A 14261-nucleotide genomic window follows, 5' to 3' on the forward strand; every position below is an offset into this window, starting at 1 on the left:
AGTTAATCTTCTGACATGCCACATGTAGCGTCACAAGGCACAGGCCATGCACAGATACCCAGGACACGGTTCTTCGTTGGTGAGCTGGCAGTCAATCACAGACCAGTAAGACCACTCCCTTTCCGTACGTGCCGACACGGCGATATCTAGAAAACACGTTGAGGTATAAATTATCATGATGCGTCCGAGCATCATTTTTGAATCGCTGGCTTAGACCTAATTGCCCGGGAGAGATTTTACAATAAACTGCATGCTACAATGCAGTATGACAAAAATAATCTTTCACACATTTCCAGATGCGCTACTGACAGTATCATTACGATATTGAGCAGCCAAGCCAAAGGCGCGAGTCCAGTCGCGTATCGAAATTTCTTCTAAGTACTAATAGTCCGTGGGCTAGAGGGGGTCTACGTGCACCCCTCCCACAGGATAACAAACCTGTATTTTTCAGAACCCTTGGGATCCCTAGAATACGAAATGGAATTTTAACAGAAAAAATATAGGGACGCAATAGCTGTTATGGTCATGTTTTGAAGGGTACCGCAAAATCACGATTTTCCAAGCCAAATGCATTTTCGTCAAATCTGTCTTCTTGTAGGTCATGTGCTGAGCTCATTTTTTAACATAACCTCACTTGTTTGGTATCATTAGAAAGGGAATTTATTCTTCTTTAGATGACATATTGCATTATGCAATATCTTCTACAGTTTTTGTCAAATATAACAAAAACTTACCCCTTACCCCAAAATTTCACATTACAAATTACAGAAAATCTCAAATTCTACCAATTTTTTAGCTAGGCATAATAAAAAATGCAATGCTTTGTCTGAAATCTGTTTTATTTGATACAGGGACATGTCAGAAATATGAAATAGACTTTTAACAGAAAAAATATTGGGAATCTACAGCTGTAACAGTCATATTTTGAAGGGTACCGCAAAATCATAGTGTTGCAGATTTGCATGCATTTTTGTTAAAACTGTCTTCCTATAAGTTATCTGTTGAGCTTGTTTTTGAATATAACCTGGCTTGTTAGGTATCATTAGAAAGATAATGTACTAATCTTTAGAATGACATATTGTAACATGCAATATCTTCTATAGTTTTCATGATATATAACCAAAACTTACCCCATACCCCAAAGTTTACATTGAAAATTTTAGTCATAGCTAAAACCAAATTCTACAATTTTTTTAGCTTGACACAAAAAATCTGGCCGTTTTTGCTATTAAATCTGTTTTATTTGGTACAGGGACATGTGAGAAATATGAAATAGACTTTTAACAGAAAAAATATTGGGAATCTACATCTGTAACAGTCATATTTTGAAGGGTACTGCAAAATCATAGTATTGCAGATTTGCATGCATTTTGGTTAGATTTGTCTTCTTATAAGTTATTTGCTGAGCTTGTTTTTGAATATAACCTGGCTTGTTAGGTATCATTAGAAAGATAATTTACTAATCTTTAGAATGACATATTGTAACATGCAATATCTTCTATAGTTTTCATGATATATAACCAAAACGTACCCCATACCCCAAAGTTTACATTGAAAATTTCAGTCATAGCTAAAACCAAATTCTACAAATTTTTTAGCTAGAAACAAAAGATCTGGCCGTTTTTGCTATTAAATCTGTTTTATTTGGTACAGTGACATGTCAGAAATATGAAATAGACTTTTAACAGAAAAAATATTAGGACTCTACAGCTGTAGCGGTCATATTTTGAAGGGTACCGCAAAATCATAGTGTAGCAGATTTGCATGCATTTTTGTTAAAATTGTCTTCTTATAAGTTATTTGCTGAGCTTGTTTTTGAATATAACCTGGCTTGTTAGGTATTATTAGAAAGATAATTTACTAATCTTTAGAATGACATATTGTAACATGCAATATCTACTACAGTGTACATGATATATAACCAAAACTTACCCCATACCCCAAAGTTTACATTGAAAATTTCAGTCATAGCTAAAACCAAATTCTACAATTTTTTTAGCTTGACACAAAAAATCTGGCCGTTTTTGCTATTAAATCTGTTTTATTTGGTACAGGGACATGTGAGAAATATGAAATAGACTTTTAACAGAAAAAATATTGGGAATCTACATCTGTAACAGTCATATTTTGAAGGGTACTGCAAAATCATAGTATTGCAGATTTGCATGCATTTTGGTTAGATTTGTCTTCTTATAAGTTATTTGCTGAGCTTGTTTTTGAATATAACCTGGCTTGTTAGGTATCATTAGAAAGATAATTTACTAATCTTTAGAATGACATATTGTAACATGCAATATCTTCTATAGTTTTCATGATATATAACCAAAACTTACCCCATACCCCAAAGTTTACATTGAAAATTTCAGTCATAGCTAAAACCAAATTCTACCAATTTCTTAGCTAGAAACAAAAGATCTGGCCGTTTTTGCTATTAAATCTGTTTTATTTGGTACAGGGACATGTCAGAAATATGAAATAGACTTTTAACAGAAAAAATATTAGGACTCTACAGCTGTAGCGGTCATATTTTGAAGGGTACCGCAAAATCATAGTGTAGCAGATTTGCATGCATTTTTGTTAAATTTGTCTTCTTATAAGTTATCTGCTGAGCTTGTTTTTGAATATAACCTGGTTTGTTAGGTATCATTAGAAAGATAATTTACTAATCTTTAGAATGACATATTGTAACATGCAATATCTTCTACAGTGTACATGATATATAACCAAAACTTACCCCATACCCCAAAGTTTACATTGAAAATTTTAGTCATAGCTAAAACCAAATTCTACCATTTTTTTACCTAGACATATAAAATCTGGCCGTTTTTGCTATTAAATCTATTTTATTTGGTACAGGGACATGTCAGAAATATGAAATAGACTTTTAACAGAAAGAATATGGGGATTCTATGGCTGTAACAGGCATATTCTGTGGAGTACTGCAAAATCACAGCAGTGCAGACTCATATGTGTTTTGTTATCTTTGTCCCATTGTAGGTCATCTGCTGCGCTTATTTTATTAAATAAACATGTTTATTTGGTACCATTGAAAAGCTAATTTACTACTTTTTAAAATGACATATTGTTATATGCCATATCTTATATAATTTTCATGGAATATGACGAAAACTTACCCCATACCACAAAGTTTATATCGAAAATTACTTTCGTAGCTATCGTCAAATTCTACCAATTTTCTAGCTAGACATAACAAATAAGGCCATACTTTATATAAAATCTTTTTATTTGGTACGGGGGAATGTCAGAAATATGAAATAGACTTTTAACAGAAAATATATTGGGACTCTACAGCTGTAAGAGTCATATTTTGTAGAGTCTCGCAAAATCACAGTATTGCCAACTCGCTTGCTTTTTGTTAAATCTGTCTTCTTAAAAGTCATCTGCTGAGCTTGATTTTTGACATAACAGGGCTTGTTAGGTATCAATAGAAAGGTAATTTACTAGTCTTTAAACTGACATATTGTAATATGCAATGTCTTGTTTAGGTTTTATGAAATAGGACCAAAGCTTACCCCATACCCCAAGGTTTACACAGCAAATTACTGCAAATCTGAAACTCTACCATTTTTTACAATTTATTAACTTCATATACCAAAGGCAATGCTTGTATGCAATCTATGAAATATGTGTTTTTGTTAAAAAAGTATGTTACAAATATGAAATTAACTTTTAACAGGAACATAATATGATTTTGTAGCCTTTTGGATCATATTTGGAAGGGTACCGAGGTATCAGGGCAAATTTGCCGAAACACATACATTTGCAATATATGGGTTCCCCCTCCAAAAATGATCCAAATGGCCACTAAATTGTATCATCTTCCCGTTAAAAGTTAATTTTATACTTGTGACATACTTTTGTAACAAATAAATCAGATTTTAAACAAGCATTGCCTTTTGTATCATGTGCAGCAAAAAATGGTAGAATTTAAGATAAGCTGTAATTTGCGATTTGAACTTTTTGGGTATGGGGTAAAGTTTGACCATATTCCAGGTCAACTATGAATGACATTGTATATTACAATATGCCATCTTAAAGAAGAATAAATTTCCCTACTAATGATACCTCACAAGCCAGGCAGGTTGTGTCACAAAATAAGTTCAGCAGATGACTTACAAGAAGAAGAATTTAACAAAAAAGGTGCCATATATGGCTGTTTCAACTATACAGTCCAAATATTTTTTTCTGTTAAAAGTATATTTCACATTTCTGACATGACCCAGTACCATATACAACAGATTTAATACCGAAACAGAGCTATTTTTATCATGTCTAGCTAAAACTTCACGGAATTTGATCACGTTATCTATGACAGTACTTTCAATATAAACCTTGGGGTATGGGGTACGTTTTGGTCATATTCCATGAAAACTATACAAGATATTGCCTGTTACAATATGTCATTGTAAAGACTATATAATTACCTTTTCAATGATACTAAACAAACCCGGTTATAATCAATAACAAGCTCATTAGACGACTTATAAGATGACAGATTTAACAAAAACGCATGCGAATCAGGAATACTGATATTTTGCTGTACCCTTCAAAATACAGCTGTTACAGCTATAGAATCCCAATATTTTTTCTGTTAAAAGTTCATTTCATATTTCTGATATGGCCAAGTACAAAATAAAACAGATTTCATACAAAAAATTGCCTAATTTTTATGTCTGCGTAAAAAAATTGCTTGAATTTGACATTAGCTATGACAGTAGTTTTCGATGTAAATTTTGGGGTATGGGGTAAGTTTTGGTCATATTTCATAAAAATCTGTACAAGATATTGCATGTTACAATATGTCTTTTTAAAGACTAGTAAATAATCTTACTAATGATACCTAAAAACTTACATTATATTCTATAAGAAGCTCAGCAGATGACTTCAAAGACGATAGATTCAACAAAAATGCACGCAAGTCAGGAATACTGAGATTTTGCTGTACCCTTCAAAATCTGACTGTTACAACTACAGAATTCCAATCTTTTTTCTGTTAAAAGTCTATTTTATATTTTTGACATGACCCATTACCGAATGAAATAGATTTCATACAAATAAATGCCGGAATTTATATGTCTAGGTAAAGAAAATAGTAGAATTTGATTTTAGCTATGACTGCAATTTTCAATGTAAATTTTGGGGTATGGGGTAAGTTTTGGTCATATTTCATGAAAACTATACAAAATATTGCATGTTACAATATGTCATTCTAAAGATTAGTAAATTATCTTTCTAATGATACCTAACAAGCCAGGTTATATTCAAAAACAAGCTCAGCAGATAACTTATAAGAAGACAGATTTAACAAAAATGCATGCAAATCTGCTACACTATGATTTTTCGGTACCCTTCAAAATATGACTATTACAGCTGTAGAGTCCTAATATTTTTTCTGTTAAAAGTCTATTTCATATTTCTCACATGTCCCTGTACCAAATAAAACAGATTTAATAGCAAAAACGGCCAGATTTTTTGTTTCTAGCTAAAAAATTGGTAGAATTTGGTTTTAGCTATGACTGAAATTTTCAATGTAAACTTTGAGGTATGGGGTAGGTTTTGGTTATATATCATGAAAACTATAGAAGATATTGCATGTTACAATATGTCATTCTAAAGATTAGTAAATTATCTTTCTAATGATACCTAACAAGCCACGTTATATTCAAAACCAAGCTCAACAGATAACTTATAAGAAGACAGATTTAACCAAAATGCATGCAAATCTGCAATACTATGATTTTGCGGTACCCTTCAAAATATGACCGCTACAGCTGTAGAGTCCTAATATTTTTTCTGTTAAAAGTCTATTTCATATTTCTGACATGTCCCTGTACCAAATAAAACAGATTTAATAGCAAAAACGGCCAGATCTTTTGTTTCTAGCTAAAAAATTTGTAGAATTTGGTTTTAGCTATGACTGAAATTTTCAATGTAAACTTTGGGGTATGGGGTAAGTTTTGGTGATCTATCATGAAAACTATAGAAGATATTGCATGTTACAATATGTCATTCTAAAGATTAGTAAATTATCTTTCTAATGATACCTAACAAGTCAGGTTATATTCAAAAACAAGCTCAACAGATAACTTATAGGAAGACAGTTTTAACAAAAATGCATGCAAATCTGCAACACTATGATTTTGCGGTACCCTTCAAAATATGACTGTTACAGCTGTAGATTCCCAATATTTTTTCTGTTAAAAGTCTATTTCATATTTCTGACATGTCCCTGTATCAAATAAAACAGATTTCAGACAAAGCATTGCAATTTTTATTATGCCTAGCTAAAAAATTGGTAGAATTTGAGATTTTCTGTAATTTGTAATGTTAAATTTTGGGGTAAGGGGTAAGTTTTTGTTATATTTGACAAAAACTGTAGAAGATATTGCATAATGCAATATGTCATCTTAAAGAAGAATAAATTCCCTTTCTAATGATACCAAACAAGTGAGGTTATGTTAAAAAATGAGCTCGGCACATGACCTACAAGAAGACAGATTTGACGAAAATGCATTTGACTTGGAAAATCGTGATTTTGCGGTACCCTTCAAAACATGACCATAACAGCTATTGCGTCCCTATATTTTTTCTGTTTTAAAATTCCATTTCGTATTCTAGGGATCCCAAGGGTTCTGAAAAATATAGGTTTGTTATCCTGTGGGGGGGGTGCACGTAGACCCCCTCTAGCCCACGGACTATAAGGACTAACCACAGACGTGGCAATCCTTTCACTTTAGGGACTGGACATAAATTACAGGGGGGTGGGGGTGGGCCGGTCGCCATTTTTTTCGCAAGCATTTTTGAAGGGTCATAACATTTTGTGCAAGCCTATGGGGGAGGGTCACCTTTTCATGCATAAAAACTGAAATTGCATGTGCACGTATTGAAGAATATTGGATACTGAAAAAAGAAAAAATATCCCTGGCATTTTCATTTTCGGCCATTACCATTTTCGGCGCGCCCTTCAGGCGCAAATTTCAGGTATAATAAACAATGTATTGATGATCCAAGCAGCCACATTAATTTAAGTTGTCATTATTTCTACTTATTCAACTCCTCTATTGTGCATAACTGTCCCTATATTGACTTTTTCCAAACAATTGGGAGATCACTTATTTGACATCATTCTCCCATTGACAATACATTGGGTATAGGTCGGTGTCAAACGTTCACATGAATGTCGCTGTATGTACATTTTTTATTTTTGAGGACATTGACAGAATACAAACTATTCAAAATAGTGCATAGTGTCATCAATAACAACTGGAAGCTTCAGGTCGAACAACTTTCGAATAACAATTTAGGATCAGATAACCTATGAGTTATTTGTAGTTTCCTCATAGCCTACAATGTATAGTGAATCAACATTTTGGTAAATTCCAAAATCAAATTTCTTGCACAACCATGACCTGAAACCACTCTAGTCTAATCATGAATATTAATACCAATAATTAGTTGTACATAAATGCACAGGTTTACCTAGTTTTGTATTGGAAAAAATATTCATAGTTTCATCATAAACTGCCATGTATAGTGAATGGACATTTCAGTGACATTCCAAAATCAAATTTCTTGCACACCCGTTGTCTTGAAACCACTGTAGTCTAATCATGAACATTAATACCAATAATCAAGAGTACATAAATGCACAGATTTACCTAGTTTTGTATTGTAAAAAAATTATTCATAGTTTCATCATAGACTGCCATGTATAGTGAATCGACATTTCAGTGAAATTCCAAAGTCAAATTTTTTGCACACCCATTGACTTGAAACCACTCTAGTCTAAACATGAATATTAATACCAATAATCAAGTGTACATAAATGCACAGATTTACCTAGTTTTGTATTGGAAAAAAAATATTCATAGTTTCATCATAGACTGCCATGTATGGCGAATCGACATTTCAGTGATATGCCAAAATCAAATTTCTTGCACACCCATTGACTTGAAACCGCTCTAGTCTAATTATGAATATTGATACCAATAATCAAGTGTAGATAAATGCACAGATTTTCCTATTTTTGTATTTGAAAAAAAAATATTCATAGGGTTTCATCATAGACTGCCATGTATAGTGAATCAACATTTCGGTGAAATTCCAAAATCAAATTTCTTGCACACACATGGACTTGTAACCACTCTAGTCTAATCAAGAACATAAATATCAATAATCAAGCATACATAAATACACAGATTTGCCAAGTTTTGTATTTTAAAAAAATTATTCATAGTTTCGTCATAGACTACAATGTATAATGGATCAACATTTTATGTGAAATTCCAAAAACAAAGTTATTGTACACAGATGCACGTGTTTACCACCCTCTTCTAATCAAGTACAATTATGTCAATTATTCAGGGTCCATATATGCACAAATAGTGCATATTTTTAATTCTGAAAATTTTTTTTACAGTTTTGTCATAGACTCCCATGTATAGTGGATCAACATTTTATGCAAAATTCCAAAAACAAAGTTATTGTACACAGATGCACGTGTTACCACCCTCTTCTAATCAAGCACAATTATGTCAATTATTCAGGGTCCATATATGCACAAATAGTGCAAATTTTTAATTCTGAATTTTTTTTTTTACAGTTTTGTCATAGACTCCCATGTATAGTTTTGTCATAGACTCCCATGTATAGTGGATCAACATTTTGAGCGAAATTCCAAAATCAAATATCTTGTTCACATGTGCACTTGTAAACAACCCATGCTAATCAAGTATATCTATATCAGTTATTAAACATCTATATATGAACAGATTTTGCTAGTTTTATGCTGGAAAATACACGTTCGCTGTTTTCTTATAGTCGACTACCATGTATAGTGAATCACTATTATCGATGAAATCTAAAATTACATTTTTGTACAGGCATGCACTTTTTACCTGCAACTTCAAGCAAAGTACATTTACACGAATTATCACACATATGATTTGATATTTTTTGGACAACGCGTTATATTGGCCACATTTTGCCTTCCTTTCGGGAGGGCAACTTAAATAGTATAGCAAGTCAGAAGGGGGTCTTTAACACATTGCGGGTTTTTATGGGGGTATTGAGTAACAGGGGAGGGTCACTTATTTTCATGCACGGATAAGGGGGAGGGCGGGGAGGGTCACTAATTTTTGTGCATGAACTCTTGAAGGGTCACTATTTTTGACGCAGCGGTGTTTCGAAAAACATCGCCCACCCCCCTGTAATTTATGTCCAGTCCCTTATGGTGTCCAATCCATACCTAAATTACCACTTTCTATTTTACTATTCTGAATTCAATTTTACAACTGAACATTCTATTCTGAATTTAGTTTTACACCTCTGCATTCTATTCTGAATTAAATTTTACAATTTTAGAACGTTGAGTCGTAAAATTGACTTCAGAATAGAATATTAAATCGTAAAATTAAATACGGAATAGAACTTTGAATCGTAAATTGACTTCAGAAGAGAATATTGAATCGTAAAATTGACTTCAGAAGAGAATGTTAAATTATAAAATTGAATTCAGAATAGAATATTGAGTTAATTGAATCCTGAATGTTGACTTGTGAAGTCGAATTCAAAATGGCCTTCAAATTGAGAATACCAGAAGTCGTGTGTGAAAAAAACCCAGGTCACATATAGAAATGCGTGTGTTCAGTGAAGGTGAACCTTGTCTCAACTTGACGTTCAGGTACATAGATGATGTCATTTCTTTAAATAAGTCCAGGTTCATTGACTTTCTCCATATGATTTATCCTCCGAAATTAGAGATTAAAGAAACTACAAAATCAGACTCTTTGGTTTCTCATCTGAATGTTATCCTTGAATTTGACTCTGCTTGGCTATATGACAAGAGAGATGATTTCATCTTTTCTATCACCAATTTCCCTCACCTTGACAGCAAAATTCAACTGTCACACTCCCATAGGGTTTACATTTCCGAGCTTATTCGTTGATACGGCATGCAGTTCATCTGGTGATTTCATCTGTGGAGATACACAGCCATCTCTCTTGCAAACTTGTAAATCAGGGTTATTCAAGAAAAGGACTTGTCTCTACATTCAAACGCTTTCCTGGCAAGTGTCATTAACTGATAGATAAGTATGAGGTATCACTTATGGCATAGATGGCATTTTTCTGTTGGTTAGAGTAACCGTGTTTAAGACCACTTCCTGTTTTGACTTACAAATGTACGGATTCAGTTGATACATGGAGGGTGCCACGTGTGGAGCAGAGTGTGTTTACCATTTTCGAAACACCTCACTTTACTTTTTCCTGAGGTCCATACATTTTCTTCTCCGGGTTTGACCTTGTTGTATTCACCTGTATTTGTTTGTTGTCTATCTGTGCACGGTACTGTTTGTGCTATGTTTGTTTTGTTGACTTAGTCGCTGTGGAACTTTAAGATTATGACTTGGTATTATTGTTCTGGCACGCCATGGAGACAATGCAAGAACAGTCTGCACGATTGTACGAGCGTATTTTCACACAGCATTCTATTTAGTTGCAAAACATTGAAGAGTCGACGTTCGCCCTACAAAACTACAATAAATTTCGTACATGATATTGACACTGGAAAACAAGACTAAATGACATTTCAATACATTTATAAAATTATTAATTGCGTTCATGTCGGCTCATGAAACATTTCCACCCAACCGGTCTGGACACGATGCTGTTTAGATGCTAATTCTAAGTGTGACGCTAAAACTATTGGTTGATGACACGGTACGATGTAACAGCCTCGATTATATTTCTGCTACATAGCTAAATTATATCTATACAAGTGTTAACTTGTGCACTGTTCTGTGTCGCTGTGTCTGTGTCTGGCTATTTCTCTCCCCTCTCTGTCCCCGAGTCTCTCTACCTTTCTGTCTCTCTGTCACTCTGTCATCCTCTATCTCTGTCTCGCTGTCTCTATCTGCAGTGTGTCTGCCTTTGTCTCTGCCTCTGCCTCTGTCTGTGTGTCTGTGTGTCTGTCTGTCTGTCTGTCTGTCTGTGTCTCTCTCTGTCTCTCTATCTCTCTCTGTCTCTGTCTCTCTGTTTCTCTGTCTCTGTTTCTGTCTCTCTGTCTCTCTGTCTCTGTCTCTCTCTGTCTCTGTCTGTCTGTATGTCTGTCTGTCTGTCTGTCTGTCTGTCTGTCTGTCTGTCTCTGTCTCTCTCTGTCTCTCTGTCTCTGTCTTTCTGTCTCTCTGTCTCTGTCTGTCTGTCTGTCTGTCTGTCTGTCTGTCTGTCTGTCTGTCTGTCTCTGTCTCTCTCTCTCTCTCTCTCTCTCTCTCTCTCTCTCTCTCTCTCTCTCTCTCTCTCTCTCTCTCTCTCTCTCTCTCTCTCTCTCTCTCTCTCTCTCTCTCCCCACCCCGCCTCTTAGAGTCAGTCCATTCATACTGAGGTTACCAGGACATTGGCATTTTAGGCATTAACGGATATTGTCTCCGTTCTCTATGTTAGAGTCTACGATTAAAACGGCTATAATTATATAATTAGATACAATCGATAATATTGTCTAACTTCTAAGTTAGAGTCCAGTATTAGAAAAACGGTTGTGGCCTACGCTCTGCATACTGTTTTATTGGATTGTCTCGGATAAAATCGAAAACATATTCTAACTTCTAGAGTCTAATATTTGCCCAGTATAAGCTGGGACGAATATACCTAACAAGTATAAGCGATGTTTTCATTGCTTCACTTCGATAAAGTTTGTATGCGATGTGTGATAGTGAGCGTACGAGCGTGAGTGCTTCACGAACTCTACAGCGTGTGAAGGGGTCGTAGTCAGAAAAATTCAACAACTTAGCTCGGTGATTGAACCAATCTTTTTGAGGTTTTGGATTTGGTCGAGCGGTTTTTGTCTGTGGCTTCTCCGCTAGGCGCTGTCTGACGTACGTTGTGAGTTTTAAACCCGATTGAAACCGCCATATTCGAAGTGGCTTGGTGGAAAATGCAGTAAAAACCGGTTTTTATCGATAATATTAGCCATGTTAGAGCACTCTTGTCTCATGCTCCCTGAACTCTCTACCCGTATTATCTTAGATGACATTATCCGATAATAAAAGAAAAAGGTGCCTTCATGACTCACACGTGTCATAACAAAACAGAACACAAATCATTGCGTCAACCCCATCCACTGTACAAATCACAGACTTTAACCACGTGTATGTACGCTAACACTCGATTCTAATAAGAGTTCGGCTGGAAAGGTCTCCAAGTGAATCCAAAGGACTTCATTAATCATGGTGGTGGGATTTATTTTACCGTCTTCAACACCGCGGGGAGGACGAGGATTAACCGCGATCTCTCTATCAGGGAGATTAACCAAGTTTTCTTGTCAATGCTTTCCCAAATAAAGCCACACGTACTGTAATAAAATACCCTTAGGGCATTTTTCCTTGAGATGACGCGAATTCAATACGTATTTCTAGCGTTCCATTACCTTCCCCGGTTATCAGCCGTTCAATGCGTTTTCTTACACACCGAGAAATACCAAAGCATCCGTAAATCGAACGATTTCCGTGTATTGAATATATAGAATACAGAAACTAGAAACAGATGTTTTATTGGCGAAAGTGTTACGTGACAGAACAATGGTTTTATAAAGGAAAAAAGGTTGATATTGTAATGTATCATAAAATATCTTGGCATTGAATTTTCTAGTCGAAATGTTTGCTTTAAGGCGGTATGCACCTCGAAAGTAAAAGACTTCAACTTTTGCTCTGACTTTCCTCAAGGAATCTTTCAATCATTCTCTTTCAAAATCAAGAATAAAAATAGGGGGTCACCGTGCAAATTTTGGTACTAGAGAAACAAATTTCCCAAGATTTACCGATATCATAGAAATTCAAAATGGCCGCCATCCCTGTGTTAACTCTATGGAGAAAAATAAAAAGTTTCGAATTTCGAAAAACTAAGCCGGTGAAAACCTTTCTTTCACCAAGAGCTTTAAAATGAACCCCCACATGTGGTATATCAGAAGAGAATTGTAAAAGTTTGAGAGTCCGAATGTCTGTCTCCGAGGTGCGTTCTACCTTAAGGCAAACCAATTGCAAACTCAAGCAAAGAAATCGGTATTTATAATTTATCGTTTTACAAGAAAAAGGGAGAGCTTCCTTGAAATCCTTATTTTCGATATTATGATACTTCCAATTTTGTTGTATGGTGCTGAGTTATGGCAATATCAAATGTACACGATTATTGTAAACGCTTCCTTAGTGTTTTGCAAACGTTTCTTTGCTGTAAACCGTAACACACCAAATGTTTCCGTACTTGAAGAATTAGGAAGATCCCCTATATTTATTTATACCTATGTTAGATGCATCAAGAATGGCTATGTTAGATGCGTCAAGAGTGGCTGAAACTTCTGTCTATGCCGAATAGCAGTATTGCTAAGCATTCTTATTCGCTTTGAGTCGTTAGGGATCAACAAGGGAAAACGAACTAGGTGATGTACGTTATGGCTTCGGTCATGCATGGGTCAACCAAGGTGTTGGTAATGAAAATTTTCTTATCACTTTTATGAATAGAGTCAAGGACAACTGGCAACAGGAATGGTGGGAGGAAGTCTCCAATACGAGTCGTTTACGCTTATTTTGTCAGCTCAAACACAATCCATCTTTAAAGAATTATTTACATCATGTTAAAATCAATAGATATCGAAAGGCACTGTCGCAGTTACGTTGTTCCAGTCACAAACTGTTGATTGAAGCTGGTCGTAGTAGAGGCTTAGACCGATCAGAATGTGTGTGTGAAATCTATGACACACCTTCTATTTAAGATGAATTTCATTATCTGTTCGCAATCTTTATCACAATCTAAAGATTCAACTTCTGCCAACTTGGGCGTTTAGAAACCTACAACGTAGGTCTACGGACTTTTACCGAACTTTTCATGACAATAAAACTATGTAATTTAGCAAAATTTACTTATCAAGCTTTTGAATTAAGGAAAGAAGTGTCACTACTGGTGCAATCTTTACAATGTAATTATTTTATTTCTGTTAAGTTGTATTATTGTGATGGGCTGAGCCTGGAGGTCTGAACACAATAGCATAAAATATATAATGAGAAAAGAAAAAGGCATTAAATTTGCTGAAAAGAAATTATGTAACAAGTAAAGGAATGGATAATAGAGATAAAACACAGAGTACCATCCTGTCCCATTCTGTGATTCCTTCTCCGGCCATTGCGAACTCGTTCTAGAGTCGACGTCGTATCTTGCACCTACGATGATACAGCATTGAACGCATGTACTGGCAT

The sequence above is a fragment of the Ptychodera flava genome (assembly GCF_041260155.1).
Source record: "Ptychodera flava strain L36383 chromosome 23 unlocalized genomic scaffold, AS_Pfla_20210202 Scaffold_23__1_contigs__length_28996876_pilon, whole genome shotgun sequence".
In the NCBI taxonomy this organism is placed as follows: Eukaryota; Metazoa; Hemichordata; class Enteropneusta; family Ptychoderidae; genus Ptychodera; species Ptychodera flava.